The 23,058-nt window shown below is 38.2% G+C and overlaps 1 protein-coding gene and 2 long non-coding RNA genes across 3 annotated transcripts in view; 2 read left to right on the forward strand and 1 right to left on the reverse strand.

Moving 5' to 3' along the window:
* LOC149411761 (cGMP-specific 3',5'-cyclic phosphodiesterase-like) overlaps positions 1 to 23,058 on the reverse strand; it is a 341,390-nt gene that overhangs the window by 274,300 nt on the left and 44,032 nt on the right. The window lies entirely within an intron of this gene.
* LOC149411763 (uncharacterized) lies at positions 1,470 to 2,863 on the forward strand. Its single transcript, XR_016304791.1, has 4 exons — positions 1,470 to 1,670; positions 1,791 to 1,921; positions 2,035 to 2,162; positions 2,763 to 2,863. It is a non-coding gene; the product is annotated as an uncharacterized LOC149411763 (long non-coding RNA).
* Positions 3,064 to 5,709, forward strand: LOC149411764 (uncharacterized). The gene is made up of 4 exons (XR_016304813.1): positions 3,064 to 3,284; positions 3,402 to 3,543; positions 3,670 to 3,803; positions 4,286 to 5,709. It is a non-coding gene; the product is annotated as an uncharacterized LOC149411764 (long non-coding RNA).

Below are 23,058 nucleotides of genomic sequence, written 5' to 3' on the forward strand. Positions count from 1 at the left end.
CTAAAGCATTTGACCGTGTTAATCATTATATTCTTTTACAAAAGTTATTAGGTCTAGGAATTCACGGTGACCTCTATAGATGGATCGCATCATACGTCAATAATCGGCACCAAATCACGGTTGTCAATGGTTTTGCATCTTGTTTAAAGGAAATCATCTCAGGTGTGCCCCAGGGATCGCATCTTGGACCACTCTTATTTAATATTTATATAAATGACATTTCCGTATGCTTTAAAAATAGTTACTTTGTTTTATACGCGGATGACATGAAAATTTATAAAGCTATACGTTGTTTATCCGATTGTATGGAATTGCAAAGCGATCTTGATAATTTGTGCGTATATTGTGAATCAAATTTATTGTCCTTAAACATATCTAAGTGTCACTCGATTACATTTACTAGAAATAAAAACAAAATCATCTATCCATACAACTTGAATAACAAACCTTTACAACCTATGTCTACGTGTAAAGATCTAGGTGTTTACTTAGATAGCAAATTAATTTTTGACAAGCACATTGAACACATTATTTCTAAATCCTACAGAATGCTAGGTTTCTTATTAAGAATATGCAAAGTTTTCAAAAGTCCTAAGACTCTGAAAATTTTGTTTTGTTCATTAGTCAGAAGTCCACTGGAGTATGCTTCCACAATATGGAATCCTCAATATAAGGTATACATAGATTTAGTAGAAAGTATACAGAATAAATTTTCGAAACATTTACTCAAGAAATACAACAATACTACAAATAATATGTTAACTTTACAAAAAAGACGCACATTGTCAGACCTGTTGTTTCTACATAATCTGCTAAATAATAAAATAGATAGTCCCGAATTACTATCCGTCATTGGTTTAAATGTTCCAACGAGGCGTACCAGGCACACTACACTATTTCATATTGAAGCCAACAATACCAATGCAGCAAACAACTCAGTAATTACTCGCGCAATCACAACATACACCCATTACGAAAAATTACTACATTTAGACATCTTTCATGATTCCTTTCTAACATACAAAACTAACTTATTAAATTTCTTAGCATGACAAATTTCAAAAATATTTTCACATCATTTTTCAAAACTCCTATGTATTAACAGTCAATTACAATTCGTGAGCTTATTATAATTCTTATTTTCAATTCATTTATTATTATCTATCCACACACTTCCTTCCTTTTATAACAATCTCAGGCGAAATTACGTAATGACATTTTATGGACATACGTAATAGGTACTACAACTATGTAATAACTAAAAAATTTCTAACTGTATCTTATTGTACTGTGTATGTCTTAACAAATAAATAAATAAATAAATAAATAATATAATACACCTATTCCAGTCCAGCCAAGAAAAGAAGCCACGAGGTTGGTATTGGGAATTGGGACCCACTAACTTTCAATACCTAACTTTTATCATGGTATTTGCATATATTTTTTAAAAATCTATTTCCTATAATAAAGTCAATTCTTCTGTAGATCATATTCACCTTTATTTCAAGGTAGTTTTGAGTGAGAAGACATTCGAATACAGGTCAATACTTCATAATTGTTTTTTTCTTAGTTACAGCTGTCAAGACCCTCTACGTCAACTTCGTTTTCATATGTAAATGTAAGCAGCATTATCAACTCATCGGAGGAATTTCTGCCGCCATCGTCATTGCGTAAGCATTTAATAGTTACTTTATTTGACCTATACTACCACACTTACTTACCTACTTACATAAGTTTTAGTTTTGTGTGACATTTCTAATCCAATTTGCTTTCTTTTGTTTATATTTTAGACCAAAGCAAAGACGACCATGAGGTTTTGGACGTTTTGGAGGCTGATACAACATTTGCTGGTATATGTGACCTGAGCTCATCGCATAAGCGTCAGCGATCAAGCGACAACAACTCAACCTGCATTGCAAAGGTAAATAATAAATAATCCAATATTTCTCTCTGCCAAAATTCACACTGTGAATAACTCAATTAGACCCTACAGAATCTATACTGCCCTATAAAACCGGCTGCTACTGATTTCAGGAACTATCCAACATCTGTGGAAAGATTATCCCAGCCTGCATAAGCAACAGGACACTGAGTCCGAAGGCTAGGTCAAAGCTGTGCATCGCGATCGGGGCACACATTCTCCACGCAGACAACAATCGAATGTAAGCACACATCAGATTTTTAAATGTTGATTTCCCTTCAAAAATGTCTGGCTTGTCGAGAACTTGAACCCTGGTCTACGGATGCCACATTGTTGCTATGTATAGATACCGACTAACTTTATAACTGCAGACATGACATTTTTCAAGTTAATTAAGATATAACTGGTAGATCTCTACATGGTTAAGTAGTACCTAATGGCTTCATGCATTAACTGAAAATGATAGATCTCTAGCAAATACAGTTCTATACCTATCCTATTTAAAGTATAGATATCGATCTGAGTATTGCAGATCATCAAGCAAACGAAGCATCTCCATTCAACTCTAATGCACTGTTGTTTTGATTTTTTGTCAGCCCAGTAGGTAGTACAGGTCACCAGATTTGACCAATCATGATAAAAAAATTTTAAATATAAATTCCATCCTTTTAATGTTAATTTCAGTTGATCGGTTTTTATAATGAAAATTATAAAAACACAGTCATCCCCATAATCTGCAGCTGTCTTTGTTCGCCGCTCGGTCATTTAACGCTACATGTTAGCTGTATCGTTTACCAATATATACATGTATAGTTATTTATAATCGTATACTTATTTCCAGCATTGGGGAAAGCGAATATTTAGCCTGGATCAAGGAGATATGCCACTTGTTCCCATGCGAACAACAAGAAATATATTACATACCATACTGCAAAGGGCCACCAAAATTGGCTGCGAGAGGAAAGCTCGTAAACAAGGTGCACAGCCTAAAACGAACCTTATAACAAGAAAAGCAGGAGGGTGAGTTTATAACTATAGTTCATAGGTAAATCATTACCTTCGCAAAAATCTAATTGTGGACAAGAAATGTTATTTTTTAATACCTATTTCAATGTCTGTTACAGCATCCTCTGTTTCTGCCGCTAAAACTGCAACAGAAGTGACAGCTGACATAGCTGTATCTGAGTTCAGCGACGATGAGGTGAAAGAGTTTCTTGGATTCCTCCAAGTTTCAAGCGAGCCTTGGGGAAAAGTCAAAGCCTATTGGAAGAATACCTCAAAGGAAAGACTTTCTGAGGTTGAAACAATCTCCGAGTACTTTAGCAAGTACCCGCCGCTAAAATCCCCACTTGGATACGCTTAAGTAAGATAATATTCTGTATATTAAATTAATGTTTCCAGAAATTGATGAAACCTCATTTGACGTACCTAGATTACAATATCTACAACACGGGACTAATCACGACCTTACTTATTTCAGCTTGAAGACGACTTTAATTACTTATACCCGAAGCAGGGGGACAAGCTTCTTGTAGGGTGGCCGCAGCTTTCCGAAGCCGTGTTGAAGTTTGCTTCATCGAAAAGGTCCGAGCAGATTCAGGCAATCCTTGCTGACAGCAACTGTAAGTAGTAACTATAGTACACCTATTATACCTACTATGAAAGTATTTTTACAGCTTTAGCTGAAAGATTAAAGTTTAACTAAACATTTTGAATTGCAAATCATTTTCGGTTTTATTTTGTTACAGTGGGCACCGAGATCACCTCGTTGAAACTTTTGGCGTACATGTTCCCTGTCCTCTCTTTAAAAAAATCGAAGGCCAAGACGTCATGGCGGCCAAGCCAGTTGGAGTCGCAGGAGGGCTTCCTGCTTCACATTCGCGTGAGTTTTAAACACAATTTCTATCTGCGGGTACACGGCTGGAGAGAATAGACACTTGTCTTAACAAAATTTCATTTCATTTCATTTTTTTTTTTTGTTTCATTGTATAAGTACACGCCCTTTTGTAAATTCTTTCTAGATTTACAGGCTTTGAAACTAGTCATTCTATAAATACACATTTATTGCATATATATCCTAACCTACATTCCCACAATATTTACAAGTGCAATCCTTTCTGACTATAAATTCGTCCAAACTATAAAAACAACGTGATTTAAAAAAATCCTTTATCTCTCTTTTAAAACTGTTTCTACTTTTAGTCACTTCTTTTAAAACCTTTGGGAGCGTATTATACAGAATTGGTCCTATGTATAAAATATTCCTTCTTCCAATTTGTAGCAACATACTCTGAGCTCTAATTTATTCTTTTAATCCTAGTTCCTTCTTTCCTAAAATAATACCCTCTATTACTTTGTTTGCAGGTAATGGGCGAGTTTCAATCCAAACTCGACCAAAAAATGGCCAACATGAGGAAGTGGAAGCAGACAATTCAGCCTTTCGTCCTCGTCGTTGGTGACACCGAAAAAGCGTTCTATGTAGTCATCAACCACGAACTTATGTACAAGTTAAGTTCGGCGGTACGTGCCGTAGATGTAGCATTTAAATGTTTCCAGGCCCTACATGCTTGTTACCCAATTGAGTCCAACTCTGTGTGGTTGTGGCTGCAACAGTACGTTTACAAAATACGTACAACTTACGATAGAGAGTGTCCTGCAGTAAACGCACTTATTGCTGACATAGAAGGTGTTCAATCTGCAGTACCGAACGTGTAACTATAATATCTATCTATATCTATAATACTATTTACTATAACTCGTAAATATAATGCCTACGTGTTTTGTGTGTAAGTCAATCCACACATCGTTTAAACTTCTTTTGCGCCATTTAACGGCCATTCATAACGTTCACGAATTTAGCACGGATTACAGATGTGTCCAGGATTCATGTGCGCGGAGTTTCAAAACACTAAATTCTTTTCGTAAGCATGTCGAGCGGCACTCAAATAACATTCCAAACCCCGGAAATATTCCACCTATCAATGGCGAGAATGAGCAAGAGGACACCCCGGAGTATGAAAATGAAAACAGACATGAGGCTCCCGTTCCCAACATAGTCGAAACTCAACAATTACCTGCAGAGAATAGAATACCAATAGACTTTTATAGTTCGTTGAGTCGTAGTATTAATTTATCAGTGGCAGGTCTTTATAACGAATCCACATTGGCTAGAACTCAGGTACAGGCAATCATAACTAACATAACGGAACTGTTGAGAAATCCATTAGAATTACTTCAAAATTCAGTTTGTACAGTACTTGATAGGGCTGGGGCGTCAAATGTTGATATTGACAGCATTAACATTATGTTTAACCATTTAAGCAATCCTTTTGAGCATTTATTTACAGAATATTTGAGATTGGAGCATTTTAAACTTCTTGGCACTTACATACCACCAGAAAAGTATATTTTAGGTCACCGAATGTTACCCGACAAAAGTGGGTTTGCTGTAAAAACTCTCATAAATGGCAGTTTTATTCCCATCCGCAAAGTTCTCAAAAAGCTTTTTGAAATGCCCAATGTCTTAACTTTGACTACTTCGTACATGCATGCAGTGTCAAATGATTTAAGAATTTATGTTAAGGTTAAACGCGACGCTAGTTATATTCTACGTGCTCATAGATGGCGTAATTAATTAAATTGATCAAAATTCGCTTTTTGCAAGGTATTGCTTTACAGTATTAAGACAAATTATATGTTTGCGCCCGCATATACGCAATATGAATATGAATAAATAGTTTTGTCTATATAAAAACTCAATTCTATCGAGAAAGGCATGCAAATACAATATTGGATTGAATAATCGGTACAATATTGTATTTGTGCGCCTTTCTCGAAAGAATTGAGTTTTTAAACGAACAAAACTATTGATTCATATTCATATTGCGTATATACGGGCGCAAACAAATGATTTTTCTTAATATTGTAAAGAAATACTTTGCAAAAGCGTATTTTAATAAAATTATTTAATTAACGCCATCTATGAACTCGTAGAATATAACAAGCGTTGCGTTTAACCTTAACTTCGTTCAAGGGCCCTTATGGAGAAAAAAAAAACTAAACTTCCAAGCGGAGGATATTGTGATCCCTATATTTTTGTATTTTGATGAATATGAAACAGGCAACCCCCTAGGGTCCCATGCCGGCGTGTACAAGTTGTATTTCATGTATTTATATATGTAATAATACCTGTAGATTTTCTTCAAAAAAATAAATAAACAAAATAAATAAATCTGTTTTACTAATAATACATGCAATACCCAGTCATTTAGTACAGAGTCCACATTTTACTACATTTTAGCAGATGTTTCTTGTTGTATCTCAATAAATATTAATCCTTAATTGTCTTGATGAGCCAAGCTGTTATAATTTTGCCATTGTTGTAATTGTAATGTTGACCTGTACATAAATGTATTAAAATGTTTTCTGTACAGCATCCATGGACAAGATAAAGGAGTAGCAATATGTTGTGCAGGTCTTAAAGATTGTTCTTCAGGAGCTGCATAATGTTTAGCTGGTCTTTAGCAATAAAGTATTTGAAGGTTTACAATATGTCTTGCTAAACTACCAAACCATTCTGCAACATTAGCAAAACGTATTTTGCAGTACGTGCAATATGTCTTGCTAAACTACCAAACCATTCTGCAACATTAGCAAAACGTATTTTGCAGTACGTGCAATATGTCTTGCTAAACTACCAAACCATTCTGCAACATTAGCAATACGTATTTTGCAGTACGTGCAAAAGGTTTTGCTAAACTACCAAACCATTCTGTAACATTGGCAATACGTATTTTGCAGTACGTGCAAAAGGTTTTGCTAAAGCTGCAATACATATTGCACCTTGTTTGCAATACGAGTTTTGCTAATTCTGCAAAAGGTTAGTGTGTCCAAATGGTCATGCTCTGGTTTGCACCAGCAGCAAAACCTTTTGCTATTTTAGCAATAAGTTAGACTTTATTTCTCTCTGTGTAGGAAATACAGCATTAAACATTGAAAATACCGCTTCCACCTCCAAAAAACTAATTTTCTTAAATCCCGTTATAAGAATATTAACAATATAGGTTTTGCTTTATCCCGCGGTGAGAATACAAAGTAACTCAAAGTAAACAGAATTTAATACACAGTTAGAAACAATGAAGTTTTACTTATATTATAGCCCCTCCCACCAAATGCTAAGGATCTAACCAAGGACAACTTTTCAAACTCCATGCCCACGGGAAGAATTAATTCTATCGATTAAATAAACCTCCCATCAGATTGAAGCCAACGCTTCCTTTGGACGAAATTTATAAAAATATAATTTTGTTTAATCATAGTCGAGAGGATTGTACATTCTCAAAGAAAATATCAATTTTTAACATTATCTCCAAACAGGAGGCCCTGAGGAAAATAATTTCCCTCGGGGTCTTTATCTTATTTGGGGATGCTGTGTGGTGAGTCTTTTTGAGGAGAGGATATAGTGAACGTGTCATGCTCGAATGGCTGGAAGAGCCAAGGAGCCGAAAATTCAATAAACCACTTATTTTTAGCACTAAATCGTATCGTGTCATCACATTACAAACCAGTAATTTTTTTCCAATTTTATTAACTCCCTCCAAGTTCGTTGGGTAGTTTTTCTTCCCAACATCATCCCCTGTACTAACTCCCCGGGGTGAAATAAGGGTTGCTATGTTTTATATCCACACCCGAGGAAAGCGTTTACCCTTAAAGGACTCGCCTCCATGAACGAGCGGCATTTTTTTAAATTATCCACAGCCACGGGAAGTGCTATTTAGGGTTGACCATTTATTTTGTTTTTGCCAAGTTCTTGGTCCCCTGAGAGCCGGAGCCTGGAGGTAGCGATTGCCGATTAGTGACACGCTTAACGACCTGTTGGAGATTTTTACGCAGTATGATGATTAATGTATTAAGCACGATCGACAAGTATGATACTAGCGCAGACACGAACACAGAAAAATCACGGAATATTTTAATATTTTATTCTAGGATTAATAATGATTATTGCATGTTAGCTTAAAAGCGCAGACACTTTAAAAATTACGAAATCTCTAACTACATATAAAAATTAGCCCTGAGAAATTTAATAAAAAAATACACATTTTAAACATTCTCCCAAAGAAAACTGTAAATTCTAACCAAAGATATGGCACTTGTGTATATGCTGTACCCCATTGTAAAACCAGATTAGCCCAAAGGCATGTTAATTTTATTGCCCCTAAAATACATCAAATCTTGGTAAAAATACAGCGAAATAGATACATTTGTGCCACAGGTCACCTGAAGTGGTTCGCTACGTTTGGTGACTTAGCAGGGGTGCCCGGGCTCATAGAGGGTTGAGCGTTCTGGATCACACTGATGAATGGGTCGGCCTACTCACTGCGGGGCGGGCCGGGCTGGGAGAGGCCGGTTGAGGGAGATCCAGTAAACCGGTTATCGCTGTCCGGGCCGCTGGATAGTACAGGGGCCCGACCCTTGGGCTCACGACCAAGGGTGGGCTGCCCCATCAGCCAGCGAAAAAACCCTGCCGCTGATGTTGTGCCGGTTCGTGACCGGTGAGGACCCAGCATCCAGCGTTTGGGGCGCACTGGGCGATCTCCACAGCCGGACTCTCCTGCCTATTGCCTGGAAACGCAGTCAGAAGAACATACCTTACATTTGGTGTATCCAGTTGCTCCACTCTCCAACTCCCCACCCAACCTTTTTAACCTAATCCTTCCCAACCCATCCTAAATCCCACAAACAAATAAAACAAACTTAAAAACTATGAACTCACAACAAATTAATATAAACTCAGCGACAGCGAACAGTAGGAGTCCTCAGTGTGGACCGAGGATGAAGGTGAATTTCGCTAACATTCGCGGTCTGCACACCAACCTAACTCCCATCCACCACCACTTTCTCTCACAAAATTTCCATTTCCTCTTCCTTACGGAAACACAGATTGCCGAGCCCCCAGATACCTCCTATCTGAACTGCCCAGGATATCATCTGGAAAGCCTTTTCAGGCCAAAAGGAGGTGTCTGCCTTTACAGCCGTGCTGACATCAGCTGCGCTCGTCTCGCAAATATCGAGAGCGCAAAACACGAAGTGTTATGGGTACGTGTGGATCTCACCGGTATGATGAGAATTTATGCGTGCCTATCAGACGCGGCCCGTGACTGTAATTACCAGCAGTGCATTTCACTTTTAAAATGTACCTAGTCTGTTATTTAGGTGGAGCAAATTAATGAATGGGAACACCTACTGCAATTCATGCTATCTTCTTAGTAATATTAGTAAAATAACTTATTAAATAATACAAAATTATCTCGAAAATAAAGGACACTCGTTGAAAATATAGCGAAACCGTTTGATTTCACCGCGAACGAGTTCCAATGTGTTAATGTTGTTGCGTTAACATTGAACATTAGTATTTCTAAGCGAATCCATTCCAAACGCATTGAATTACACATGATCAAAGTGATGCAAAATTCACTCGCGGTCAAAGCACTTCGATAATGCACGGATGGGTTATGTATCTGCACTACTCTAACACGTAATTTGACGTTAAGAGTGTAATCTGTCTCGCTCATGTCACCGTTTTGGCTACTTCGGGCTGTCTCGATACCGCCCGATGCCGTTTTAGTAGTATGGTAAGAGTTGATTCTGTGCATATCTGGGTATGCACGACCGCTTGCTCTTGCGCGGGATTTTTTTACTAGAAGATAGCTCAAATAATGACCTGACGGGAATTACGAATTTCTTACATCGATCACTGGGGCACAGATGTCGTTGTAATTTGTTATGTGGAGATTGAAGACAAGCAGTGCAATGCACAAATGCACGTACCAAGGAACCGCCTCTGGTGCCTATATCGCTCACCAAACCTTGCCAAATCAGACACTGTTGAGTTGTTTAAATACTTGAGTGACACTGTAGATATTTTCTTGCCCCGTTACCCATCGGCCAAGTTTGTAATCCTGGGGGACTTCAATGTTCACAATGAACAATGGCTGAAGTTCTCGGGCCCAACAAACTCTGCCAATAGATCAGCAAAATCCTTTGCTCTTATCCATGGACTAAGCCAACTCGTAGAATCTCCGACTAGAATACCAGACATCCCATCACATCGAGCCAACCTACTCGATTTGTTTCTCACTAGTGAGCCACTCGGGTACAGAGTGGAGGTGACAGCGCCCTTAGGATCCTCTGACCACTGCCTGATTACCACCTCTGTCCCATCCTCCATGAACCGTCAACCCGACAAACATGTAAAGAGGAAGGTATGGCACTACAGGGCAGCAAAATGGGACGGCATGCGGTCTTTCTTCGGCTCCTTTCCTTGGAGTACTGTATGCTTTAGCTCCGAGGACCCATCAACTTGTGCACGCGAGGTAGGAGAAGTAATCACATCAGCAATGGATTGCTACATTCCCTTCTCCGTCAAATCCTCTGGAGCTGGCACAAAACCGTGGTTTGACCATCGCTGTGCTGAAGCTGTCAGACTCAAATTACGGCTTTTAATGCACTCCGGAAGATTAGCTCCATGAATAACCTTTCGGAATACCGAAAACGGGCAAGGGATTGTAAGAGAGTTCTTAATAGAGCTAAGAGCGATCACGACCAGAGAATTGCGAAAAAGCTGGCTGACTGCCCCACTGGTAGCCGTGCTTTCTGGTCACTCGCTAGCTCGATCGGAAGAAATTTCTGCAGAACCACTTTCCCACCTCTGACCAAGCCTGATGGTTGGCTGGCTAACTCAGCCCGCGAGAAAGCTGAATTATTAAGCAAAATTTTCGCGGAAAACTCAACTCTTCAAGATAACGGAGAGACTCCTCCTTCCATTCCGCACTGCGGTTTTCAAATGGAGGAACCGAAGATTCGGAACAGAGAGGTTCTCCGAGTCTTGAACGAGCTGAAAGTCGACAAAGCCAGTGGGCCGGACGGAATACCTGCCTTGGTCCTCAAGAAGTGTTCTGCAGAAATGACTCCAGTGCTCGCGAAATTATTTAGGCTCTCTCTCAAAGGTGGAAAGGTGCCAGATCTTTAGAAAAAGGCAATCGTCCACCCAATCCCAAAAAAGGGGGACCGCTCCGACCCCTCTAACTACCGCCCCATAGCCATCACTTCCATACTCTCGAAGGTATTAGAAAGGGTGGTTAACAACAAATTGCTCACATATCTCGAGAATAACAATATCCTAAGCGATCGAAGATATGGATTTCGTCGAAACCGATCGTGTGGCGATTCAATTCAATTTGTTTATTGCTTTAAAAACATTACAAAATTACATTTTATTTCGTTTTTAAGTACATTTGTAAAATTGTATTACATAATAGTTAGCGGTGTATAAACCATACCAGCATCAATAGAGCTTGCTTTTTAAAGGCAGCTTCACCGATGCTAAATATGTCGATATCCGAATTAATTCTGTTCAACAGCAAGACTGCTCTCCCCACCGGCATGACCATTGGCAAGTTGGTCCTGCAGGCCGGGAGATAAAACAGTCTATGCTGTCGGTGACGGAGATAACCATCAGGAACATAGAGACTAATACTCTCCATGATAGTCGGATTTTCAAACCATCCACGAATCAGTTTGAAGAAGTGTGATACAATATGCACATCTCTTCTGACCCGTAGATGGTTCATACCGAGCATGCCCAAGAGAAAGTCAGTAGGATAGAGCCACGGGTAGTAGCCATACTCCCTCAGGTAGAGGAATCTCAGAAATTATCTCAGCGATCTACTAGGATATGTGACGCATATTTGGGGGCGGTACATGGAACGTTTTGGTGAAACTCAAACCGTTGGGTTGGATATCCCCAAAGCCTTTGACAGAGTCTGGCACCGGGCGCTTATCGGGAAGTTACCATCGTATGGGATCCACCCAACCCTGCATAGTTGGATTGCAGACTTTCTGAGGGGAAGAACAATTCAATCCGTGGTTGACGGCTCTTCTTCCTCACCGCACCAAATCAATGCGGGGGTGCCACAAGGATCTGTGCTGTCTCCGACCTTGTTTTTATTGCACATCAACGATCTCGTTGAATGTGCACCAATTCACTGCTACGCTGATGACAGCACCGTTCACGAGGGTTATCTTTTTGACAGGCCCCCTTCCACCTATGATGTCCGAACAGCTCGGGAAGTTTTGAAGCAAAAAATTGACCACCACCTCGAGATGGTTCGTGCCTGGAGTAAGGCCAACTTGGTCAGTTTCAACGTCACAAAAACCCAAACGTGTCTGATTTCGGCAAAGAGGGAGATCAATGACTGTCTGGTGCAATTTGATGGGAGCACTCTCCCCAATAAAGACTCCATTGAAATGCTTGGAGTTACTATATCAGACCAGCTCAAGTATCGGGGATCCATAGAAGCACGAGTAAATCAGGCCTCCAAAAAGTTGGGCGTCTTGTACAGGGCTAGGAGATTCTTCAACAGTGACCAGCTGCTGACCCTGTACAAGTCTCAAGTCCGCCCAACTATCGAATTTGGGAGCCACCTTTGGGCTGGTGCCCCAAAATACTTGATAAACCTGCTTGAATCTGTGCAAAGGAGAGCGATCCGTCTGATTGACAATCCGTTGTTAACAGACCGATTGCCTTCTCTAATGCATAGACGCAATATAGGCATGCTGTGTCTGTTTTACAGGTATTTCAATGGAGCCTGCTCCAAGGAGCTAGCAGCATTGATTCCTGATGCACCGGTGCACGTGCGCGAAACTCGACGGACACGAACTGAACACCCGTTCACGGTTGACGTTGGCTTCATGAGAACGGGCCGTTTTTACGACTCGTTTTTGTGTAAGTCGGCTCGTATGTGGAACGAGCTACCGGCATCTGTTTTTCCTCCCTCCTATAATCCGAGCCTCTTCAAGGCCCGCATTAACAAATCCCTTCCTACAGCCCCTACCTTATTCCGCCTCACAGCGCCGCCCAACCGGGTGGTGACATAGTTCCCCTGTCTGTACACTGCACAGGCAGGGACACTCTTGTGAGGTGTCACATAAAAAAATTAAAAAAAATTGTATTATAAGTCGACACACTTTTGTATATGCTGTACCCCATTGTACCAGATTAGCCCAAAGGCCTATTAATTTTATTGCCCCTAAAATACATCAAATCTTGGCTAAAATACACCGAAATAAATAAATTTGTATTATAAATCAACAGTCATTTGTAGTAATATTTATTTATATCAGTTGTGCAATGCCGTACACTCTTGCCTTTGTTTTTGATTGTACAGTGTTTATATATTTTTATAAAACTTCTTCTTTCTAAAACATTAGCAGTTGGCTTTTTGGTGGATACCATATTTAAATTCAAAAGTTCATTGAAAAAATCTCTTTTGGTTTTTTGTAAACTTCATTTTATAATAATAATATTTGGATGATTTGTGTAGCGCCGTTTTTGTGCAAAATCACCTCAAGGGCGCTGTACAAATATATAATACATTTCTACAATGATCTATGTTATTACTAACTATATATGGAGATAATATATTGTACAATACTTACCTGGTAGGTCACTTGAGATTAACACTTAATTAACATTAACTAATTGTTTATTAGCGAAATTTAGATACAGGATTTGGGACGTATTTTCTCTCTGTATTATTTCCACTTTAGATGCTAAACCATTAAGCGAACACATATCTGATGTGTCCTTATTTTGAGTTACTATGAATGTATAGTATGGATATTTTATTTTTATTTTAGCGTATTGAGGAAATAAACTATTTTACAATTTTATATAAATAAATACATTTTACGTGTTGCATTAACCAGTGAAGTTTCCACATAAAATTCATGTCACATACAGAAATAATAAATAAATATAAAATCTTAAAAACTCCTTCATGAAAATAACTGATATATCTTTTATATCTGACACACAGCAGGGGGAGAGGGTGCGTAATTAAAAATTTGATTTAATTTTCTCCAATATGCATTAAGTAAACTGAACAAAGGACATGTGGAGAATATCGGTGTCTGAAAATATATAATTATATTTAGTGCATGTCCTTCTTAAAAATGAATGTTGTGTGTAGTTTTTGAGTGTAGGGTGTGGAATAGTTTGTTTGACCGTGTGTTTTGAAATGGATAGTGAAAAATAACATTTTGCAGAAGGTAATTGTTGTCAACATCTTTTTATAATTTTTAATAAAAATTTTTGGGCATACATTATTTCGCACTAACAATCATGCGTGCAGAGACTCTGGAGGCTCTATAATCGCTTTGAAAATAAATCCTACTTCTTTTTGATGATTTTTTTATTATTGTGGTTGTTGAATTCGTGTGTACAAATCCATTTTGGATACGTTATATTCATATAATTTTCTGATTTTCAGTAAGTTTGTCATGGTATACTATTTAGTGGGGTTATATGTGGTTAATATGTTTTTTAAGACTTTATTCTGTCTTATTTGTAGGTGGTTTAAATGCGTTATGTACGTGTTTCCAGATTTAAGGTCTCAGGAGTACTTTAGATTCAAGATTCTCGAATTGTCTGAATGCCCACAAACTTCGGCCAAAATGGACGAAACGAATAAGAATTAATATAATAATTGGATCTTGACTTCATGGCGATGTGACTCCCCTAGTCAAGTGTCCCTTTGAGAGTTCGCCCGAGTGTAAACTAAGTGAGAAATTCACCCCATTTTACTTCCGTATTTTCTTGTATGAATTTCAAGCATTTAATGAGAAACCCATTTAGTATTCTTACGAATTCATATTATTAAAGCTCTCTGGCTGTATTAACTAGGCATCTTCGACCGGTTTCGCTTGGTTCTTCAGGGTTCAAAATGAAAGTTTTTTTTCTCAAAGCCTACGAAAAGAAAATAGGAAAATAAGTTTAAAAGTTGTTTTATATTTATTTATTGGAGTATTTATTAAAATCCTGTGGAACGCCATTTCTCGACATAATATCAGTAAATTCAGATTTTATAGGAACACTGTTCTTGCAGCTGCGCTTATCCTAATAAATATAAGGATGAAATATTATAATTTTTGCTAACATAGTTTGTTAACATAGTTTGTTAGAATATTTGTCAATTCATTGGTTAAAGGCCTACAGTCCCGGTTTTAACACGAATACGTATAATTTGACGAGATTTTCTTCTTTTATTTATCTATCTATCTATCAGTAAGTCTTAATTTCGTCATTTAACCACTAACATGCAGTTACTGATTACTTTCTCCTTTTTTTACTAGTTGCAATAAGGAATTTGAGTACATTTTTTTTAAATACTATCAATATCCACATTCATTCCGTTTTCATACATAAATTAATTTTCAGTGTTGGAATTTTTTAATCCCACCAGAATGACCACAACCCGAGCAGTAAGAGGTAGATTGGTACGTGGCGTCATCTGTGCTAAAGCACGTCTACCATGGGTGGTACTGGGTAGGCATTTTGTAAGGAGATTTTGTTTTATTCTTCAAATAGGAATTCCAGTATTTTTTTATCAGTGTTAAGCTCTTCAAAATGTCCCTGAAGTATGGCACTGTGCCCTCTGGTTGGAAAAAAGCGGTAATTCACCCTATTCCCAAGAAAGGTGACCGCTCCAACCCGGCCAACTACCGCCCCATAGCGATCACATCAGTTCTGTCCAAAGTGATGGAACGTGTGATCAACGACAAACTGCTCACATACCTCGAGAAGAACAAAATTATCAACGACCGTCAATACGGATTCCGGCGGAACCGCTCGTGCGGTGATCTTCTCGCGTATGTGACGCATGTTTGGGGGCGGTGCCTGGAACGTCACGGTGAGACCCAAACGGTCGCACTAGACATATCCAAGGCCTTTGACCGGGTCTGGCACCGAGGACTTGTCAACAAATTGCATTCTTACGGACTTCCCGTATCCTTGTGTACGTGGATTGCTGACTTTTTAAGGGATAGGTCGATTCAGGCGGTTGCTGACGGTTTCACCTCTTCCTCGCACTCCATAAATGCTGGCGTCCCACAGGGATCGGTTCTGTCTCCGACTTTGTTTTTGTTGCACATCAATGACCTTTTGACATGTGCACCGATTCATTGTTACGCGGATGACAGTACAGTTCATGATAGTTTTTTATTTGACAAGCCCCCAAAGGGCACACAAACTCCAACGGCTCGGAGGGCTTTGAAGCAGAGAATGGACGGTTATCTCGAGAGTATGTCCTCCTGAAATTTGAATTTAATGTTTCAAAGACCCAATCTTGTCTGATTACGTCTAAAAGGGATCTAAATGATAATCTAGTCTCCTTCAACGGAAGCAATCTTCCGAACAGGCCTTCCATTGATATGCTTGGTGTAACTATAAGTGACCAGCTCAGGTACGGGGGCTCCATCGAAGCCAGAGTAAAGTTGGCCTCTCAGAAGCTGGGCGTACTGTACAGGGCCCGCAGATACTTTAATAGTACACAACTGCTCACCTTGTACAAATCGCAAGTGCGCCCTACTGTCGAATTTGGCAGCCATCTCTGGTCTGGAGCCCCAAAATACCTGAAAAAACCCTTGACTCTGTGCAGAAACGGGCGGTCCGTTTGATAGATTCCCCAATCTTAACAAACGGACTGCAATCTTTAGAGCACAGGCGTCAGGTAGGTATGCTGTCCTTGTTCTATCGGTATTACAATGGGAGATGCTCTGATGAACTAGCGTCATTGATCCCTTCGGCACCGGTGCGTAGTCGGGATACACGCCAAACGCGGGCCCAACATTTGTACACAGTTGACACTTGTCACATGAGAACGGGTCGCTTCTACGATTCGTTCTTAAGTTCAACAGCTCGGATGTGGAACGAACTGCCGGCCTCTGTGTTTCCTCCCTCCTACAACATGGGACTCTTCAAGACCCATGTTCACTCCTTCCTCTCCACAAAAAGACCCTCCACACAGCATCCCCAAAGATGACATAGGCCCTGAGGGAAATTATTTTCTTCAGGGCCTCCTGTGTGGAGTAAATATAAAAAAAATATATATATAAAAAACTGTCTAAATGAATTCGTCCGGCTGGAGGGGTCAAAAGATCTTCCTCAACCAGTCTCCCCCGATCCGATCCGCCGTGCAGTAGGTGAGCAAATGCATCTGCCGCCAAGAACTAGACAAACCTCACCCCATGAATCGGGGCAACCCTGCTAAGTTGACCAGCCTAATGGCATGTTGTTCGTTATCCAATAAATATTCCCGCTCCTAAATTGGAATAAATAGGCAAAACCTGGTTGGTTGTCATGTATTGATTCAATAAATGTGGTGTATTACAAAGTTATGACTATCGAGCTATCAGAATTAATATTTTTGTGGTGTTTTTAACAAAGAAAGGGTTTCCGACTTATGGACAACTTTCTTCGTATAGATACATCCAATAAATGTCAGTTTGATGAATTCCCCCATCATAACAAACGGATTGCAATATTTAGAGCCCAGAAGTCTGATTGTTCCTTGTTCTACCGGTTTTTCAATGTACATCTCTATGAAACCAAAGCTTCCTACTGCAATTTAAGAAAAAAATATGACATTTACCCAGCGTTGCTCAACCTTCCTCTCCTTCCTATAAATATGATATGTGTGTATTATATTTATAAACCTTCCAGACAAAAATCTACAAATGATAGTGAAAACATTATCAAAATCCGTAGCCCCTTTATTTTAGTATAATAGAGAAGTTCAAATATATTGACGTTTTATTAACCCTAGATAACTAATCGCTCGTCGAGGCGACGACGCGCTACTTGGCGAAATTCGAAATCACCTACTTCCCCCCGCTCCCCGACCTTAACTCTTTCATTACCTTCCTAATTTGAGTAAACAGTGCAGCAGGTGACGCGATTGCGGCCACACGCATACTAGGACGTGCCCTGTGACCATATGACCATCGCTGGACTTAACTTTTGTTATAACAATTTTTTTTTATTTTTAAGGTACGTACCTTCATTTATTCTTATATTTATTGTTAATGTTCGCGAATCTTCTGCAATAGAAGCTCCGGTTCCATCTACGTCAAACGCGCGTAAAATTTGCTCACTGTGTCCATCCAAGGCCCGGAGGGTGACCAAACACCGTTGCACCAGATGTAAAAAGGCTATTTGTGGTTCACATAATGTTGACAAGTGTGGTCACTGTGTAGACTGATATTTTGATGTTAATTTATTCATTATAAACCTTACTTTTGTGCCATGTAACAAGTTTCTATCTCAATTAAATATTTTTGATTTATTTCTAGTGTTTTATTGCGTAGTCCACTCGACGAAAGTGTAGTTACAATGAAACAATGAAAACAGTTTAGTTATCTAGGATTAAAAGCCTTTGTATAAGGCGGAATTCAACAACTTTACCTTCGTTTTATTTGTGAGTCTGGCGTATAATTAATATTAGTTCGATGTATTGATGTCAGTTTGATAATCCGTTGCGTAGTTTAGAAGAACTAAGCGCACAAACATACAGACGCGGATAGCGGCTATATTTTAGTATAATAGAGATTGAGATTTTCATACGAAACGGAAAAAATTAGGTAACCGTAATGTTTAAACCATATTTGTCTAGTAAAATTATTCCATTTATTTAGATTTAGAAAATACTCTGACCTTCTGACAGAATATGCCAGAGGCCTGTGGGGTTAAAATAATAAATTATTGTAATCCTTCCTTCAATTTCGATCCTAAATATTTCTTTGGTAGGTATCTACCAAACTGGCCAAATTGGAAAGAGGAGGTTTATTCGAGATTTCTAATTAATTTAAGATGATTAAAACTCATATTATGAGCAACCTTCTCTTTTAACTTTAATTCCTTTTGGATAACAGGCCGTTAAACTTCTAAGTATCGTTTATCCTTCATTCGCTGGTTCGGGGATTCGGATCCCTAATTCTAATTAAAATAATTTACCTAGAAAGCAATCACTTTGTGGGTTCACATAATCCGTTAAATAAAGTAATCCCTTTTGTATATTGCCACTGAATTCCTTGAAACATTCTGATATATGAATAAAATATATCTACGTTAAAATAGAATTATAGACAGCCCTGATTTACTGAACGTAATCACCTATTACATACCAATTAGACCTTCGAGTCATTTAGATTTCGCTTGTACTTAGATTGCATGCAGTTAGCAAAACTTTCACAGAAATTTTAGATGTGTTCAACTGCATCGAATATAGTTACAAGAAGGCTGTAATAACAAACCTCAATAAAATAATAATTGAGTTTAGCATAATATTATTCTTCTGCGTGGGTTCTATGAAGTGGCGGCTTATGACTTTTGTGTGTATTATAGTGCTAATATTACAAAAAATTGGATTATTGAGGTTGTCGTAGCTGAAAACGATTTTTTTTCGATAATTCGATTTTTCGTATTAAGGTTTTCAAAAAATTTCAGTTTGGCCACGAATTTCATGAAAATTCAAAAAAAAATCGTTTTCAGCTATGTTGTGTTAGTACAAACAGGTCTCCAACTCGTCTTAGAAGGAGTTTATAAATAATAGGTTCTTTTAGATTTATCAGGGATTAATCTAAAAGAACGAGTCGAAGAAAGAGTTGACCCATCTTGAAGCTGGCTAATTGGAATCTGAAACAGTAAGTTTCTCTGAGAGCTTTACCACTGGCCCTGGCGACTACTGGCCATTGGCTCCATCTTGCGGACTTCCACGCAAGCTCTATGCAGTGCCATCTGTCCGTACATCTATGAAGCTTTTACTTCCCAACAAGCTACAACTACATCAATAATGCCATTTTTGTAATATTAGCATTCTTGTACACCCAAAAGTCACGAGCCGCCACTGGTTCTATTTAATTTATATATCAAATTTTACCTCCCGATCATCAATCGCTAAATTATATCTTATAAGACGTATAATATAAAAAAATAAAAATATAACTATGTTTTATCTTTATTGTTAATTGAATTATTATTTCATTTGTCAAGCGTAAGCAAAATCAGCATGCATTTGAGAAAAATTGATGGAATATGACATTTCTAAACAAAATTTTAAACAATAACATCGACTGTACCGAACCGTACCAAATTAATTTTAACATACTTTTGAGTCGTACTCGCCAAACAGCACTATTCTAGACGCATAATTTCAAACCAAATGCAGCATCTTATTCGCCAAGTAACCGTGCTCTTCATACCTTCAATAATATCAGCCTAAACTCTGCCAACATATAAACTGCGCATAAATATCGCTTTACTTCTACAGATCACCACTTCTCACACAACTCACACTACGAACTCACTCACACTCACATATACACAAACACTTGTACACTACGTCAACCAATAATGTGTGTCCCAACTGCTCCAAACCGTCTGGAGTCAGTGAGACTATGGCATCCCTAATTGGAGTATGTTGTGAGACTGAAGGTAGTGGAGAGGGTAAGGAGCTATCTGGCTATTTTAATGAAAGCCATTTTAAGCAACGTTTCAATTCTGAATGGTGGTCTTATACCAGGGTGATACTGAGAGAATCTTTCACTCTGGAACGTGCCGCAAGTATGTAAGTAAGTAAGTACGATTCATAGCTTTATCACCATATGCAGTTTTTACCTCATTATAAACCTCAAACGGAGGTTTTCTCTTCCGAACGAGATAACGGATGACGCCGCGTATTTCGCACTTGGCGGGAGATTAGATTAACATTTTTCACGAAACGTGTTGTCGCGTCGACACTTCTCAACGTACTGACCTTGAACCAGTCTTGTTGCGGAGGGGAAGAGTTAGGCTACACGTAAATGTAGCCAGCATGTCGAAAATAAAATTCATTCGGTCGTGAGAGCCTCAGTACACTTACTTTCTGGATACGCCTCGTATATATTATTTTAAATGAATTAATAGTGAAATAAAATAAATTCATCAAATAAAATTTACTTGTGTACGTTGGGATTTGAACCTGCGAAGGTACTAATTCATCGCTTAGAAAAATAAAATCTGGTCCTTACCGCTAACTTTCTAGTTGAAAAAATTTAATAAAATTCAAACCGTTTTTCATAAAATATTTTAATGGTAAGTTCCTGTTTTTTATTAATCTTAAATATAAATAACTAAAATCTGTAGGGATTCCTGTATAAAAAATTGATTTTAGTAATACGTTCATCAGAAATTATTAAAATATGAGCGATGATAATTATTCTGAATTTGATATAAAATATCGACAAAAATGACCTAAAATAATTACATCCCAATAGCCGTGTTGTATGTTAGTATAATCATTTTCTTAAATGAATTATCACTATGCTGGAAGAAGTAATTCACGCAAAAGTATTGTAGTATTAGAGAGCTTAAATTTTAGGCAAATATAAATAATAATACTTTGAATAATTAAACAATTATTTTCATCCTGTTTTAACGGCATCAATTGGACATTCATCTATCTTTCGCCATTTCAGTTGTTCATTACCATTCTCTCTCTTTCTCTACTAATCCCTGATAAATCTCTCCCGTCTCCGTTTCAGATGTGTTTTATCTCCAATGATACCTGTTATCGCCATTTTGGACAGAAGTGGCCAATAATGGAGGATCTGGGATAAAGCCGTTATTAAAGTAAAGGACTTTTACACCTTAGGAATAATGAACTGTGGGATGCAGCTCAACGGTGAATATTTAGTGAAGGTACAGGGTGCGGCAAAAAAGACATTGCAGTTTTGAAGGGCTATTTAAAAAAACGGCGTTAATACAGAAATGGCGTTTACTTTATTTTATTCGGTACATCTTTCCGTTTTATGCATCAAGTCCTGAAGATAACATCAGAAAGATGATGAGCCCCAGCAGCGATACATTGATAAAGACAATTTCTGAAGTTTCGACCTAAATATTTCCTCCCGAATTCGATCCTTGAGTTCTTCCGAGGTGTGATGCCGATGTTTAAAAACATATTCCCTAAAGGAAGAAATCGCAAATGACAAACGGAAGGCCCACTGAGAGGCGACGAAAGAACGACCATTTTCAAGAACCGTGTGGATGTCGAAACCTCGGTGTTGTCTGACCAAATCATGGTAACTACTAAAAACAGCCCAACACGATGAGATCACACCACACACGATGTACCGACCCTTCAAAACGACACTGTATATTTTGCTGCAACCTGCACAATGCCCAGAGTAACAAAATAACATTTACAGAGCAGCGAATGTTACACAAACAAACCATAACTATGCAATCTATGAAAATTTTATTCAATCTGTTCATAGAGCCTTCACTAAGACAAATGTCCTATAATACGGGAACAAGTAAATGTATAAATACGTACAAAGAAAATTCTTTATACATACATTATTTTTGTAATAACTTAACAATTAAAACCTCAAATTTGAGACAAAAAAATCTGATAAAATTCCGGTCGCATCTAAGAATCGAACCCAGGACATCAGCCTTGCAGGGACTTTACATTAAAATAAAAACGGATACATTTATCCAAGACGGATATATTTCTAAGTCAAAGCATGATATATGACCTAAGGGGATGGGGTTGAATTAGCTCTAAGATTGGAGTCGAATTCAGACTCAAGACAGAAGAAATGAGATGTTGAATGGAGGGGAAGCAATTTTAGACAAGGCTTGATAGACGAGAGGATATTTGTTTAGAGAGGAACAACCAAAAAAATATATTATCTTATGTCACAACTTCTCGACCACAGAAATTCAATTCTGCACAAACTTCACCAACCAACTTACAACGAACTACCCAATATATACTTAACCAACCTAATAATAAAGAGCTACCCAATATATTCTGCACATACTTAACCAACCAACTTACGACGAGCTACCCAATATATTCTGCACATACTTAACCAACCAACTTACAACGAGCTACCCAATATATTCTGCATATACTAAACCAACCAACTTACGACGAGCTACCCAATATGTTAAAAAAAATTATGAATAACAGATTCTTTATGTAGTTTTTTGCTCGTTTTGAAGAAACCTTCCAAGGCAAACAGGCACTTAGTAAATCCATTTCCAGAATTTGAGAACATTACCAAAGAAAGAAAAATTAGGGAAAAGGGTACAACAGGAAAACGTGGGAGGCAAAGGGTGGATGGGGTCTTCGGAAGTTCGGGCGGGGAGTTTGTAACTAGTTCTAAATAGAACATTACGTCAATAGAAATATTTGTTTATTTATTCACTCCTTGAAGGCTTTTACTTGTATACATTTTTATAGATAAGT

This window comes from Hesperophylax consimilis, chromosome 25 (genome assembly GCF_061612785.1).
Source record: "Hesperophylax consimilis isolate HC1 chromosome 25, BYU_Hcon_1.0, whole genome shotgun sequence".
Lineage (NCBI taxonomy): Eukaryota > Metazoa > Arthropoda > Insecta > Trichoptera > Limnephilidae > Hesperophylax > Hesperophylax consimilis.